Source organism: Eublepharis macularius, chromosome 13, assembly GCF_028583425.1.
Source record: "Eublepharis macularius isolate TG4126 chromosome 13, MPM_Emac_v1.0, whole genome shotgun sequence".
In the NCBI taxonomy this organism is placed as follows: Eukaryota; Metazoa; Chordata; class Lepidosauria; order Squamata; family Eublepharidae; genus Eublepharis; species Eublepharis macularius.
The window spans coordinates 28,400,494-28,413,867 of NC_072802.1; positions in this window are offsets into that span (position 1 = coordinate 28,400,494).

Sequence of the window (13,374 nt, forward strand, 5' to 3'; positions counted from 1 at the left end):
ATGGGGAGACCCTCAGATTGGGGACTGGGGGGGAATGGAAAGGGCCCAAGACTTGTCCCTCAACACATTCTTTCCTAATTTTCCTCCTAACTACCTCCTCCATACCAACCACCGAACGCAGGTTGGATGACATGAAGGGGGCCCGAGGACCCTGAAAAGGAATCCTAAAACCAAAACCAAACCCATCTAACAAAAACTGCGCGGATTCCTTATCTGGATAACCCTGTAACAACTTATGAAGCACTCTCAGCTTTATGGGCGTTGGACCCCTTATCAGGTGAAGGCTTCCATTGTCCACCTCCCGGCCGGGGACCGCCTCCCTGTGGATGGGGGCGAGGACAAGCTGAGAAGGCATGAGGGCCTTTGCAGCGAGGGCACTTGTGCTTAAACCCACACCCCCTCCTGGCGCACACCCCTTGGTATGCGAAGTCCCAGCAAAGCAGCCGGGGCTGAACCGGCTGCCCCGCAGAGGCGCGGGAGCCAGGAGGGGAGGAGAGACGCTGCACCAAATGCCCGCTGTCTGACCTGTCGCCCAGATTGGGCTTGGCTGGCGCCATAAGCTGCAGCCAAAGCTGCTGGTGAATGCGGTCCCAAGGTAGCGTGGGATCCACTGCAGCACGCATACGGAACTCTTCATTGTACTGCATCCAAGCAGCCCCGACGAACTCCGTATGTGCCCGATAGACAATATCTATATACTGGAACAGAGGGGCCGCCCTCTGTGGCTGGGCACGCGCTATCACGCCAGCATAGATTAACATACCAGGCAACCAATTTGCCCAGGTGCGGTCAATCCTTCGCCGCTTCAGCCGCTCCTTGTCATGGTCATCCATGTCATCCTTATCCTTGTTTTCCAGCTCGCGGAAAAGGAGGGTAAAGACATCCACGAATTCCCCACGCAGTATCTTGTCCCTAGTAGCAGGCGTCAAGTGGTCACCTAATGGCAACGCGGTGTCTCCAAACGGCATGACCCTGTAGGGCATGACCCCCAAGGCCTGGTAATAGGGGTTACCAGCGACTGGGGGCCACATCCAATGCGGCTGCCCGAAAGGGTGGCTGCCCAGAGCCTGGACCGACACACCTGTCTGGGCCGCCCCTGCAGCTGAAGTCCCCACTCCGGCTTGCAGCGGCGGGGGCTGTGAGCCCCAGTATTGCCAAGACCCAGGGAAACTCTGCGTCCCCTGATACGAATAACCAGGCCAGGGCTGAACGCTCCCTGACGGGTTAACCTGAGACCCAGCACCCTGCGACGGAGGGATCCAACTGGATGGCCCGGGTATACTGACCGGCCCCCAAGGCCAAGTGTAAGAGGTGTTTGGTGCAGGCGGCTTACCATCCGCTTCCGGTTGGTCCACCACCACAGCAATGGGAGGCTCCTCTGCAGTCTCCAACGCCTCCTGTGCTTCCGGCTCCCTGGCCCCACCGGGTTCGCCACCACCAGACCAACCTGCCACCGCGCTGTCCACATCTGCGGAACCTTCAAGGGCAGACAGACGAGTTAAAACCTCCCTCTGGAAAGTGGCAGAGGAGACCCGCTTAGCAGCCCTCTGTGTCCTGGAAACAGCAGGTTGCTGATAGGCAGCTCCCTTACTTTTCTCGAGAGCGGCCAACTTGGTGAGAATTTCCTGCCTTGCAGCTTCCCCGTCATCCTCGTCTGAGGAAGACGCAGGCAACACCTGCCCAGTAGCGGGGCGTTTGGCAGGCTGCTTGCCCTTACTTACACCCACCTCTTTTTTAGGTGGCATGGCTCAGAAAAAAGGAAGGGGCAGTGCTGACTCACGCCAACTGCACACTCCCTGATATAGTAGAGAAGGAAAAAAGGGGGGGGGGAGGCAAATAAGCTTATAAGCAAGCTAAGTAAAATCACTCCACCACACGCTCCCGCTCCCTCTATTACTCTCTATATGTCCATATATACCCAAGGGTGGGTGGGTGAGTGGTAAGAGCCTTAAAACCCTACCCTCGTTTGACCCTTAGCCATCCCCCAACAAAGTAGGAAGGAAGGGGGGGCTCAGGGGAGGGGGCTTACACACCCAGCCGGCAAACAGCCCTCCACCGGGTCCCACCTAACCCCACCCTGGGCCGACACTAACCGCGGGCAGAAGACCCAACCCAGGGCTAGTGGGGGGGCACAACAGACCTGATGGCCCAATCCCCCCCCAAAACGCGACCGACGGAGACCCGGGACAGAGGGCCTCAACGAAACGGGCACCACCGGCCGATGCCGCGGTCGAAGCCGCCGGCCGCTGAAGCGCAGTGCGCCCAGACCGCCAAGCCCGCCCCAAAATAGCGCGGCCTGGAAATCGAGGCTGCTGCAGGAGACGCCGGGCGCCAGGCCCTTGAGGCCGGAACGCTGTTGGATCCCTGGCGCAGCGGCAGCAGCAGGAAAGCCCGACACGCGCGGCCGTTTTAAAAGGGGAAGGGAGAGCGCCGAAGCTCCGCTGCTCCCAGTGCCTCCGGGCCGAAAGGCTCCTACGGCCTGCCTCGGCCTCAGCAAGCCGTGGATGCAGAGGGACACTCCCTCTCCCACGAGCTTGCCGAAGCAACTGCGCCACAGGAGAGGCAGGGGCCGGCTTGAAACAGCCGGCCACGCCTCCCCTTAGCCCCGGATGCACAGGGAGGTCCGCCCCCTTTCTCCTTGCGTGAGGGCAAAGCACGGCACCCGGGTAAGCGCGCGAGCACGCCCCCGGGGGTGCCGATTTCTGTTACTGAGAGTTAGACTGGGAAATATTTATTTTTGTGATTTTCACATCTTGTGATTTTCATTACACACACCCTTACTGATTGATACACAGGAGTTAAATTTTGAAACAGTTGAAACCTAAGCCCATAATTCATTTATGGGAGCTGAATGGGACAGCATTTTTAAAGCCATCTGATTCAGTTCATGTATCCCATTTTGATTTTTTGAGAAACGAGCCTGTGAATCTTTATTTTCACACTAGCTCATCTTTCCTCGCACTGAATTTTCCCTATTAAAATTGACACATTATAAACATTATTTTTGTGTCAATTGCATATAAATGGTGTAAAAATGGCATATAAATGGCCTCTGATACAGAAGCAGCATTGATAACAGAAAACAGCATTTGTCAAATTGAAACAGAAGACAGCGACAAGATTACAGAATCAAAAAGGAACAAAATTGGTCTTATTAACTCCTATGCATGTTTGGCCTTTCACAGGGAGCACTTTACATGCCCCACCTCCTCCGTTTGCTTTTCCGCCTCATGGCTAAGTGGTACATTAATTTCTTCTGCAATAGAAGCCAAGCTTGCATCAACATAAAAGCCAACAAGTTCCTTGGAGAAGTGGCATAAAATTTTCAACATAAATTACAAATAGTAAAACAATAATTATGGATAGATGACAGACCAGGCCAGGGGGTGGGGTGGGGGGTCACTATGGCTGAGTAGAAGAGCATCTGCTTTGCGTTCAGAAGGACTCAGTCTCAACCCCCAGCATTTCTAATTCAAATGATCAGGTGGTAGATGATGTAAAAGAACTCTACTCGGAGAGGTGCTGCCAGTCCAAGTAGACAATAATGAGCTTAATAGACCCATGGTCTGACTCTACGTAAGTCAATTACAAGCAGGGCTTTTTTTCAGCAGGAACGCGGGGGAACAAAGTTCCAGAACCTCTTGAAAATGGTCACATGGCTGGTGGCCCCGCCCCCTAATCTCCAGACAGAGGGGCGTGTAGATTGCCCTCTGCACCACTCAGCGGCGCGGAGGGCAATCTAAACTCCCCTCTGTCTGGAGATCAGGGGGCGGGGCCACCAGCCATGTGACCATTTTCTCAGAGGGCAACCCACTGAGTTCCACCACTTTTCCCAGAAAAAAAGACCTGATTACAACTATATATGTACCTTTCTATGGCAACTTTGGAACCAGAGTGGAATTTCCCAAGCCCCGGCAACCCTTTAAGGGCAGGCTTTTAAGGAGCTTGTAGTAAAGGGCTTAGAGTGGCAAAATTCAGCTGTTATTCTAAGGAATTTTATTTTATGCTCAGATCTTGCCTCTTTAGTTTTTGGTGTGTTGGGGGTGTGTTTTTAATGTTGTAAACTTCTTCAGGCCTTGTTTCGAGGGGGAGGTGGTCTAAAACCCTGAAAAATGCTAATCTGTGCATTAGACATAAAAGGATATCCACCCATACACTCAGATATTTAACTTTGATGGGGAAGAAATGTTACCTTGGATAATGACAACATTAGCCACACACACAAATTTTAATCTGTTTATGTATTTAGAAAATGTATATGCCACCTGCTTGTGTTATGAACAGTTATAAACAGCCAAAATCATAAAAAAGCCAAAAATGTGCCACAGCATAAAAACAAGTCACAGGCATAAAAGCCAGGGCTTTTTTCCAGCTGGAATGCGGTGGAACGGAGTTTTGGAACTTCTTGAAAATGGTCACGTGTCTGGTGGCCCCGTCCCCTGATCTCCAGACAGAGGGGAGTTTAGATTGCCCTCCATGCCACACCACAGACAGCAATCTAAACTCCCCTCTGTCTGGAGATCAGGGAGTGGGGCCACCGGCCATGTGACCATTTTCTCCGATGGCAACCCACTGAGTTCCACCACCTCTCTTTCCAGAAAAAAAGCCCTGATTACAACTATATATGTACCTTTCTATGGCAACTTTGGAACCAGAGTGGAATTTCCCAAGCCCCGGCAAACCTTTAAGGGCAGGCTTTTAAGGAGCTTGTAGTAAAGGGCTTAGAGTGGCACAATTCAGCTGTTATTCTAAGAACTTTTATTTTATGCTCAGATCTTGCCTCTTTAGTTTTTGGTGTGTTGGGGGTGTGTTTTTAATGTTGTCAACTTCTTCAGGCCTTGTTTCGAGGGGGAGGTGGTCTAAAACCCTGAAAAATGCTAATCTGTGCATTAGACATAAAAGGATATCCACCCATACACTCAGATATTTAACTTTGATGGGGAAGAAATGTTACCTTGGATAATGACAACATTAGCCACACACACAAATTTTAATCTGTTTATGTATTTAGAAAATGTATATGCCACCTGCTTGTGTTATGAACAGTTATAAACAGCCAAAATCATAAAAAAGCCAAAAATGTGCCACAGCATAAAAACAAGTCACAGGCATAAAAGCCAGGGCTTTTTTTCAGCTGGAATGCGGTGGAACGGAGTTTTGGAACTTCTTGAAAATGGTCACGTGTCTGGTGGCCCCGCCCCCTGATCTCCAGACAGAGGGGAGTTTAGATTGCCCTCCATGCCACACCACAGACAGCAATCTAAACTCCCCTCTGTCTGGAGATCAGGGAGTGGGGCCACCGGCCATGTGACCATTTTCTCCGATGGCAACCCACTGAGTTCCACCACCTCTCTTTCCAGAAAAAAAGCCCTGATAAAAGCAATGTACAAGAATGTCCAGAAGCTTAAAATGATATTCATAAAACAGTCCTCACACTAGAAAAAGACTATTTTAAAAAACAGCTTTAAAAGACAGAATAAAAGCATCCTAAGGCTGAAGCGGGGATAAAATAAGGAGAGTTATTGTACAACTACAGGTACTAGGAAATGGAGACTTTCCTTGCTAAATAGGAACAATTGAAACATATGTGTTACAGTAATTTGGAATGTAAAGGAAAATATGAAAGATTTGTTCTCCACTAAGCACTGACTCCTGGGAGGCTGCCAGGAAGCAACTGGTCCTCTTTCTGCCTCCCTGGTAGTTAGTGGGTAAAAAATGAACTTTTCAAAATACACATGCTATTAAACACAAATACAAATAAATGACTGCTAGTACAGCTCTATTTATTCTGCATCTGAATTACGGTCTGAATTTAACCTGAAGCCATAGAAATTCCACGCAAAGGAACACACTTCCAATATCTAATTGCATCTTTTAAATCCATTCAGGACTTAATGGGAGTGTATAAGCAGCTGAAACACAATTGTGTCAAATATTAACTCCTCTCATTCATATGCAAGCTGCTCTGATTCAGCCGCATTGGGAGATGAAACAGCCGCCTGGCTTCACCTGTAGTTTATATAAGGAGAGAATGTGCATTTATTGTGATTGGAGCATCCTAAGGAATGGAGAAACAGATGTAATCATGCATTCACACAGCATAATTTGCTCTCAGCCCTGCACAAAAGCTTCTGTTTGCCTGTGTGTGGATCCAGAGTGCTGTGATTTCTAGACAATTATTACAGATGACAACTTTAACCACTTTGTCATAAGGCTCTCTCTTTAGGTGTCTTTTAAACAATTTTATTCCAAATGGCACAAACAAGTAAATTCTAGTCCCCACCCCCATGTGCTCTATATCTGTGTAACTGTTTTTAAGATTGTTTCCAACAACCTGTTTCATAACTCATTTAAAATATTTCTATCCCACATTTCTGACACCCCCCAATAGTACTCATAATGACAGCTTACAGTTCAAACATTACAGTCAATCTAAAAGATATTTACATCATTAAAAGCTTTAAAAGAAACAGTAATCACAACACAAAGTCAGCAGCAATTAAAAGATGGCTACAAGTTAAAAGACAGCATCATGCAGTTGACAAAGGAAAGGAAAACATAATCGGTGCAGGAGATAAACCTAGTCAATCCAGAGAGTGAAATGCTTGCATAATTACCAGTATTACATCTGATAGTATGGATTCCCATAATAGGTCACCGTTAGGAGATCATAGGTCTTGGGAAGGTTGATGTGTTTGGATGTGATCCTTGAGGTACCTTGGACCCAAGCCATTTAGAACTTTGAATTGAGCCCAGAACAAGATGGGAAGTTACTGTGGTTGACAGTATTTTGGAATGTAATGTCCAATGTGTCTTGTACAGGTACAGGGGATCCAATACACAAGTTCCCTCAAACCATAAGCACCTTAAGGTTGGACATCTTCTTGAGATTCAAGACCTAGAATTGGCCAGGCTGGGTCTCTGCTTTCTGGGGTTCAATTTAAAACGTTCAGAAATCTACCAAGGAGCATCTAAACTCTTTTATAATGCAATCTTATCTATATTTATTCCAGTCTAGTATATATGGGAGGGTGCCTGTGTAGGATTTTATAGCTAGCCAGTTAATACTGATGCTCCATGTGGTGGCTTGTGTGACTCCTTGCTAGAGTGCTTGGAGGCCTGCCTCGTGTTATATGGAAAAGGATAAACTTTGAATATCATATACAAAAAGAACTGTTAAGAAGAGCAGTTAAGTTTTAAAAGAGAGTTGAATGGAGAAAGCCTTGGGCACCAGAACTTACCTGGGGCTGAAGTTTGTAGCCACGCGGTGATGAGTAGAGTTCCCATTCCTCTGGTGGGGGCGGGGGATCCTTTGCTCCACCTCCCCACCCCCGCCCCCACTTACCTGGCCAGCAGGGGTGTGCGGCCCCCCACAGCACCACTCAGGTGGTGCGGCACACCCCCGTGCAGCACAACATGCTCCCACACCCTGCAGCAGCACATTCCCATGCCACACAGCGGGCCCATTTCACCTGAATCAGGCCCCACGGAGTTCCAATTCAGGCACTGGATGAGCACAGGAGCACTTCCTGCAGCCCTTTGACCGGTGCGATGACATCACTTCTGGGATGTGACATCATCACATCAGCCAGGAACACTGTCAGGCTCTGCCAGTTAGATCCCCAGTAACTACACTGCAGATACTTCAAGAGTCCAGTTAAAGTTTCTTTAGTAGAGATCCATCAGTATCAGTTCACTCAAACAACTACTTTGGCAGAAGTGACATAGAGGAGGAAAGCAATGTTAGTTATAGGGCGAAGTTCCGGCCCTGGCATAAGGACCGTCAGGGCCGACGCCAGAGGTTTTGGCGCCTGCGGCAGCGTGCCTTGCGCCTCTGCGCGGTGTGATGACGTCATCGCAGACGTCATCATGCGCCGCAGGGGGGCTGGGCGGCACGCCGACCGCCGAAGCTGCGGGCTGCTGCAGCCAGCCAGGCAGCCCCGTGCCGCCACCGCCACATGCCCCAGCCGAGCGCAGAAGCTGCGAGCCGGGGCTGGGGAGGCGCGCGGAGGCTGCTCCGTGCGTCACCCCAGCAGCAGCTCACGGTTTCTGCGCCCAGCTGGGGTGGAGGAGCGCGCAGCGGAGCTGGCGTGGGCTGGCTACAGCTGCTGCTGCAGCCATCCAGCCAGCTCCGTGCCGCTGCCGCCGCACGCCCCAGCTGGGCGCAGAAGCCATGAGCCGCTGCTTGAGCGGCGCACAGAGGCTGTGCCCGGCTGGCGTGTGTGGCGGTGGCGGCGGCGGCAGCAGTAGCTGAAGGCAGCCCAGTCACTCCAGCTTCACTGCGCGCGCCTCCACCCCCAACACCCCCTCCAGCGCCCCTCCCGTGCACACGCGCCCGAGGCCACCGCCTACCTGGCCTCCATGGGCGCGCCGGCCCTGAGGACCGTTAAAGTTTAGGTTTGCAGAGCCTAGGAGGGGGATGGATAGGATAGGGAAGGATGGGCTCATTACTTGTCTCTGGGAGTTATGGCTCAGGCCGGCATCTCAAGGACACTTTCCCATGCCAGCCCAGAAACTGAAAGCAACCACCTGCAAGATATGCAACTCACAGCTACACAGACAGTTTCACAGATAGATCTTTACACATTCTCAGAGGCTCAGACTACAATACAGAGATACATAGCAGATAAGCGGAGTGCATACGACAAGCGCGTGCGCACGAACACAAAGTGTGCATGTGAGGAGAAGACTCCGCAGGTAGGAGCCAGCATCCCAGTCTCCCACTGGGAGACCTAAGTGACCTGGCAACCTTAGTGAGGAGGAGCAGGTGTGTCGGTCCAGGCTCTGGGCAGCCACCCTTTCATCAGCTAGGAGTTAAAGAGAATGGCCGTTTCCGTAATGAAAGCCAATGGCATTCTAGGGCTTTTCTGTTACAATTGTTGGACTTGGTACTTGAGAAAAACTATTTCCGCTTTGAGAAAGATTTCTATTTTCAATTGAGAGGGGTAGCGATGGGCAGCTCTGTGGCACCCAGTATAGCCAACTTATTCATGGGCAGCTGGGAGAATCACTTTATACTACATCCTTCAAACCCATATAGAGAACATATTGTCCAATATTTCCGTTTCATAGATGACCTTTATTTCATCTATAGGAACATGGAGGGAGTGGAAGAATTTTGTGAGTGGCTGAATAGTCAGGATCCTAATGTCAAGTTCACGTGGCAACATAATGAACAACAAATTAACTATTTGGATGTGGTTACATACAGGAGTGGGGACCATTTGGTTAAAATTAAGACCTACAGTAAAGAGACAGATAAAAATTCATATTTGGATTTCCAATCCTTTCACCCCCGGCATCTAAGGGAGAACATCCCCTTTGGGCAGCTGCTCAGGATTAAACGGAATTCGTCCTGTGCAGTGGATTTTGACAGAGATGGCAGATCCCTCTGTAGGCAGTTTTTGAGGAGGAATTACCCAGAGAAAGTGGTGGAGCATGCTTGGCAGAGAGCAAGAGTGAGAGAGAGAAGATCCCTGTTTGAATCAGAAAGAAAAACACAGGAAGATAGGATAGTCTGGGCTTTGGACTTCACTCCCAGGGCTAACCAGATAAGGAAGATCATCTCTCACCATTGGAATATTATAGAGAGCATCAAAGGCTGTGAATTGAAACCAAGGGTAGGCTTTCGTAAAACTAAGAATCTTAAGGATGTATTAGTTAGGGCTGATGTTTGCAGTGAGACCAACTTATGCCGCCTCCCTAAGGGGAATTTCAAATGCGGGCACTGCCAGATTTGTGATCTGTTTGTGGAGGGTAAAGAGATCTTCATCAGGGGATTTAAGCATAGTTTTGGCCATTTTGCCAATTGCCAGAGTAAAGGAGTGGTTTATGCTCTGGAATGCCCCTGTAACTTGTTTTACATCGGCTGCACGCTCAGACCCGTCAAGGTCAGGATACTGGAGCACATGGCACGTATTCGGAATAATGTCATAGAAGCACCACTGACTCAGCACTTTAAGGAGCAAAAGCACCAAGCTAATAGCCTTAAGATTGTAATTTTAGAAGTGGCTGCCAAGGGTGAACGAGAGGGAATACAATCGTGGCTTCTCCAACGGGAGGCTTACTGGATATTCAAATTTGACTGTGTGAAACCAAAGGGCTTGAATAATGAGCTGTTACTGAACTGTTACCTGTAAGTTGCACATCATAGTTGACTTGTATTTTGTAAGCCTGTACCTTTAAGTTGTGAGTCTCCAATCAAGGAGTAGAGACAAAAAGGTCTAATGAGGGGACTATGCACGCGTTAAAGAACAGGCAGCAGCCAGACTCCAGGTTGACTAATTAGCAATCTTTATTGTGAATAAGAATAATGGATGGGATATGTGAGTATGGAAATGAATTGGGAACAGTGAGAATTGGGTTAGGTTGATATATTGAGGGGAGTGATTGATATAATCTTTTTCACGATAGAAATCACGCTCCTGATGAAGTGGGCACGAAATCTGTGATTTGCAGCCGGCCCCAGATTGAGCGTGGAGGAAAAAGGTCTTAGCTTCTTATATATCCCTGTTGGAAGAATATGGAATAAAGGACAGCAAGAATATCGTCATTAGGAGGGGTTTACCTCTGTAGTCTGTGCATACTTCTGGACACTTTCTGTCTATGCTGCTATTACTACTACTGTAGAGTTTATCTGAATGTTTATAACTACTACTGTAGAGTTTATCTGAATGTTTATGTTTCTGTATATGAATGTAATTTGAATGAATTTGATACTTTTCATGTTAAAAGTTTGCACTGTATATTGCACTGGCACTTTAAGAACTTTCAAAGTTTATATACTGATTGGTGTTTTGTTTGGTTTCCGTGGGGGCCTACCCTTTCATCAGCTGGCAGGCGGGTCAGCTGATGCTGGGATCTGCACCCTATGATAAACTAATGCTCTTATCACTGTAACCAATAACATTGTGACGTTTTATACTCCAACTTTGGTCTCCTGTCTTTGTTGCCTTGCCCCTCACCCTTTGCCCTTGAGCTGCCCCCGCATTTTAATCAATGAACTGAACAATGGACATCCATTTGCAGGTTACCAAAACTTCAAATTATGTCATTTATTTATTGAGAAAAATTTCATTCAAGTGTACAAAGCAGCTAACAAAGAATAAAATATAGATCCATCCAAAACACTAACCGTTTGTCTCTGTTACTTAGTGGGAAGTTAGAAAATAAGGGTGCTTGAGAAAGTTGTCAGCTTGTTAGTGAGGCATCCAGTATGGTAGACTTAATCTCCAAATTGGAGAAGCCATGTGGCATAGGTCATCAATTGCTTAAGAATCTGTAAGTAAGCTTTAAACCTTGTTTGGAGATTTAATTGGAACCAGGAAGTGTTGGGATATTTGTATTTTCTATTTTCATCTTCTTGCATTTTTAATATGTTTAATGTTTTCTGACTTTTAAAAATACCGTGTACATTTCTGATTTACTTTTTAATAATAAATATCCAGTACTGTTTGATTATCAAACTGTGCCTTTATTATGTTTTTGTTACCGTGTTGTTGAGGGTTGGATAGTCTGTTATAAAAATATTAAACAGCCCTTGGCAGCCTGTAATAGGTAGAGAGTGTATTTATTTATTTATTTATTTCAGCTTATACTCCGCCCTTCCCGCAAGTGGGATTAGGGCAGTTTACAACAAGAATGTACAATTAAAACGTTATAACAGCATAAAAAATAAAATCCAGGCTCCTCTAAACAATACTAGGCTACTGCAAAGCTACTATAAAACCTTAGGACCTCCATGATATAGGCCCAGATCTGTTGTAGAGGAGGCATGGATAGGGTTGCCAGCTCCAAGTTGGGAAATTCCTTGAGATCTGGGGGGTGAAACCTGGAGAAACCTGGAGAAAGTGGGGTTTGGGGAGGGAAAGGACCTTGGCATGGCATAATTCCATAGAGTCCATCCCCCAAAGTATCCATTTTCTCCAGGTGAACTGATCTCTGTGGCCTTGAGACCAGTTGTAATTCTGGGAGATCTCTAGCCACTACCTGGAGGATGGCAACCCTAGGCATGGAGGTCAGAAAAGGGGACAAAATGCTGGCTCCTAATCAATGACCTGGTGGAACATCTCCATCTTGCAGGCCCTGCAGAAACATAAAAGTTCCCACAGGGCCCACATCTCCATTGGGAGAGTGTTCCACCAGGCCAGGGGCAGGGCAGAAAAGGCCCTGGCCCTAGTTGAAGCCAGCTAAATGTCTCTTGGGCCAAGGATCACCAGAAGCTGCTTATCCGCAGAGCACAAGGCCTCTAAAGTCTAAAGGTGGTGGTGGTGATGGTGGTGGTGGTGTGTAGAGATGGGCACGATCCCCAAAAAAATACCGATTAAGCCATTCGTGGATCCGGGCCACTGCCGATCCCAGGTCACCGATTCTAACTGGTCAAGTCCCATTTCCAATCCGGAATCGGAAAGGCCAAAGCGGGAGGGCGCCCCGCTGTTTCCAGCGATATAGGATAGGAATGGTGGTTGGTGGCAGCGGCCGCCAGGCCCGGCGGGCAGGGGGAGGTGGCGATGAGCCACCTTCCTTCAGGGAGGGAGGGGACATTCACACACACACACACACACACACACTTAGAGTAGGGAGGGAGTTTTTAACCTGGCAACGAGCTGCCTCCCCTCAGGGAGGGGACATTCCCAGGGCCAGATCTACGGTTGCCAGCGCCCAGGGCAACCGTAGTCAGGCTCTTGTGTGCACACATGCGCACATGCGCTCCTGGGTTGCCCCCCTGCCCACACAGCAAGCTGGCTGTCCCAGTGCGCTGTGGAGCTGGCGGCAGCATGAGTGGCTCAGCGGCTGCCCACGCCATTCACCTGCCCCGCAAGACAAGGGGCGGCTGGCTTGCCCACACGCCCCTTGTCCTGGGGAAAGACGAACGGCGCGGGTGGGCTCCCAGCCTCCCGCACTGCCTTTTGCCTTTCCTTTGTGCCCATGGCTTCAGAACACCCCCTTCCCCCTCCCTCCCCTGGATTGCTGCTCCATGGTTGGAAGGAAGCCTGCTAATCAAGGAAAGCTGGGCTTCCATTCGTGTTTCGAGGGCGACAGAAGGAGGGCAAACACAGCTCATTCCCCAGGCTCTGTTGCCCCGGGAATAAATTACTGGTGCCAGAGTGTCTGCAATTCCGAACAGAAACTGATACATCCGATCAAGTCCCGAACAAGCAAACCCCCAACTGCTGGATCAGTTGCCATGGACAGAACCGATTAGCTGAATCACGATGGCGCAAACGCCAAAATCGGGGTTTTTTTGAAATCGTAATTCAGACCGTGCCTGTGTCTACTGGTGTGTATATACATATGAATGCACACTTGGTTGAGTATAGGAAGGGAAACATACTTAGGAGTGCTTAAAAACATTCTCTGTATCCATAATCCTGT